Here is a 3,354-nt window from a genome sequence, read left to right on the forward strand (position 1 = left end):
ACCTTCGTGTATGTTTGTGCACTGTGTACATCCCTGGTGCCTGTGGAGGCCAGAAGAGGACAATATCTGATCCCCTGGAACTGGAGTTACAAGCATTTGTGAGCCCCTAATGTGGGTGCTGGGGATCGAACCCAGGTCCTCTGGAAGACCTGTGGGAGTGTTCTTAACCACTGAGCCACCTCTCCAACCACCTCCTCCTCTTGTTTTTTTTTCCTTTAACATTTATTTATTGGGGAGGAGGTATACCCATACCAGGGCATATGGTGGCCATCAGAAAACTGTAAGAGGCAGGCCTTGCCTTCCACAACTCGGGCTCTGAGTATCAAAGCAGACTGTCAGGTCTGCCAAGCAACTGCCTATATTATCTGCTGAGCCACCTTGTGGCTGCCACCGTCTTCCTAACAAGGATACTGGTCACAATGGGTCAGGATCAATACTGACGACTTTGTCTTAATTTAATCATCTAAAGAGGCACTGTTTGTCAGGTGTCAGGCACACTAACAAGATTGAAATGATCTCCCATAGCAGCGCCGCAGGGGACTCTCCAGGCTTGTGCTCACGCTCCCCCCCCACCCCCGCCCCCAGTTCTCTTTGTGGAGAAGCCAACCTCTTCCTTCACAGTGGATAGCAATTCCTGCAGCCCACAGTTATCCTGTGTGAGAGTAGGCTGGGGTGCCTCCATGAGCCCCTGAGGTAGAAATTGACCACCTAGTGAAATCACTGCTGTTCCCAGCCTGCTCTGCAGCAACTGCTTCTGTCTAGTTGGTGCGGGGTGAGGCTGATGAACCCCACTTTGCTGAGTCCCCTCTTTTCACACTGAGTTGGGTGTTTCAGTAGGTGAGATACAGTCAAGCTGACAGAACTCTGGATGAGAACAGCAGGGAGCAAACACGCAGAGAAACAGCACAAAGAAGTCGCTGCTTCTCTTCCAGTCTGAACCCAGATCTAAGTGGCCTGCGTCTCGGTAGCTGTCTGGGACTTCCCAAGCCACTGTACCGCATGGGGCACAGGTCTGAGAGATTGGGCAGAAATGTCAACCAGCCTCCATGATGCGATGTCTGTGTTGACTACCTTATCCTTTCTTTTACATCGAGTCACTAGCCTTTGTGAGGGTTGATGGGAGGGGCTGGCCACTCCTAGAGCAGGTACTTCCGTCCAGCTGACTGCTATAGCTGCTTCCGCTCCTGCCAGTATGGTGCTACACACGGGATAGGCCAAAGCCTCCCACTATGTCTGTTGCCACACAAAACTTTCCTGAAACTGTGAGCTGGAACTGAGCTAGAGAAAAAAAAACACACTAGACAAACGAGCCACGTCCTGGGTGACTTCCTGATGCTTCCCGAGCAGGCTGCTTTTAATGAATGAGGAAGTGGTGTTGGGTGTGGTAACCCCCGAGACCCCATGGTTATGTGGTAGCAAGGTGTGTTTAATGAGGTTCAGGTTCACAGTTGTTGATCGTCAGTGGACAGGCTATAAATACCAGCAAAAGCTTGACCCCGACATCCATAGACCTCGACTGTGATTTACTGACTGGGGCCTTTGAAAGGCTCTGAAAATAGAAGGTACATGGAGCCCAGGATAGTTTGTCATTTCACTTCAGAGCCAAGCTGTGCGCACTTGAACTTAGACAACTTTGGAAAGTCTTATTTATTTTGTGCCCAGGGCACTCAATGCTGTGCCCTTATCAGGCTCTCCCTAAGCCAATGGGAATGGCACCATCAGATATAAGCCAATAGAAATAAGGGCATCAAATGTCTTGGGTTGAAACCAGAGGCGTATAAGCTCAACCTTCTTTGTAATGATGAACCAGTTCCAGATGTGGCATTTGGAATCATCTAGAACTCAGGCCGACCTGAGGCTGTATCATTTGTTCCCTTCCCTGAGCCGGGTGGGTCAGAAGGCATGAGTGACGTCTCTTCTGCAATTCTATCAGCAGTGAAGAGCCAGTGCTGCCTGTGTGATGCTGGGGATGTCACACCTTGGCCAGTTCATTTCATTTCCAAGTACCCAGATGATGAAGTATCCCCGATGATAGAAACTCAAGCAAGCCTGTGTAATGAGAACTGAAAGTCTCCCCCAGCTGTATGTGAATTCAAGGTGCTTCAAAAGCAGTGTGAACCCACAGTTCCTTTCTAGGGATGAGCTGTCTCCTGCATCAGTGTAGAGATGGGAGGTGTCCAGGTTCCTGCTGCCTACCTTGCCTCTGTCCCCGCTTTCCAACATCACTCTTGGCCCCAAGGCTACAGTTCTCTTTCAGAACTTCCTTCCTCTCCATCAGAGACCCTCTCACATGTGGTTACTGTATGTAACAGAGTCCACCAGCTAGCTGAATTACAGCGAAGGCCACCATACTGGACACACTTGATCTCACAGGGCTTGCTGTCCTTTGATCAGCATGTAAATCCTTCAAGGTCAAGGACTTCACTGTTTGGTTCCCTGCTCTCTCTCTCTCTCTCTGCTCTCTTTGCCCTATGTTTCTCTCTCTGTCTCTCTCTTTTTGTCTGACTCTCTGTTTCTCTCTCTGCCCCCTCTCTGTTTCTCCTTCTCTCTGCTCTCTATCTTTTTGTCTGTCTCTCTCTTTCTGTCTTTTTGTCTGTCTCTCTCTGGTTTTGTCTGTCTGTCTTTTTGTTTTTGTCTCTGTCTTTTTTGTCTGTCTTTTCCTCTGTCTCTCTCTCTCTCTCTCTCTTCCCCCCCTGTCTCTCTCTCTCTCCTCTCTGATCTCTGCTCTCTGCTCTCTCTTATTCCTGGAACACTGTACTGCACAGACTGGGCACTGAATGAGTGTTTGGTGATGGGAGAGATGGATGCATCTCTGTAGAAAAAGTCTTATTAACTGAATCCATCACTCCAGATGACTCAACACCTAAGTGAGCTGGCCTTTTTTCACACTTGAGAAATAAGGGTAACAATATCCATTTTTCAAAAATTATTTGTCAAGAGTAAATGGTAAGTAGCCTTGCCTTGTGCCACATAATTATTGATGGCGTTTTATGATATCACTGAGACTCACAAGGACAGGAGAGGCATGGGTGCCAGAGCCTTGGGTTGTCACCCACCTTGCCTACCAGAAATCGCTGGTGTTTTCCACCAAGAGCCAAACAAAGACTGTCCTGGTGGTGCTGAGGTTTTTACACTTCCTTCCTCCAGTAGCAAAAATACGGGTTGCTGACTATAGTCCACTAGGTGGACAGGACCCCCTTTCAAAGAACTTTACAGTTACCTAGATGATATGTAATTTCCAAGAATCAAGAAGCATTCCACAGACTTAATAATTCTGAAATGAAAAAAATTTGCATGTCACAGTGAAATCATTGACCTAGTTACATAAGTGCCCTCCTGCCTCCACCTTTGCTA

Source organism: Mus musculus, chromosome 17 (assembly GCF_000001635.26).
Source record: "Mus musculus strain C57BL/6J chromosome 17, GRCm38.p6 C57BL/6J".
Taxonomy (NCBI): domain Eukaryota; kingdom Metazoa; phylum Chordata; class Mammalia; order Rodentia; family Muridae; genus Mus; species Mus musculus.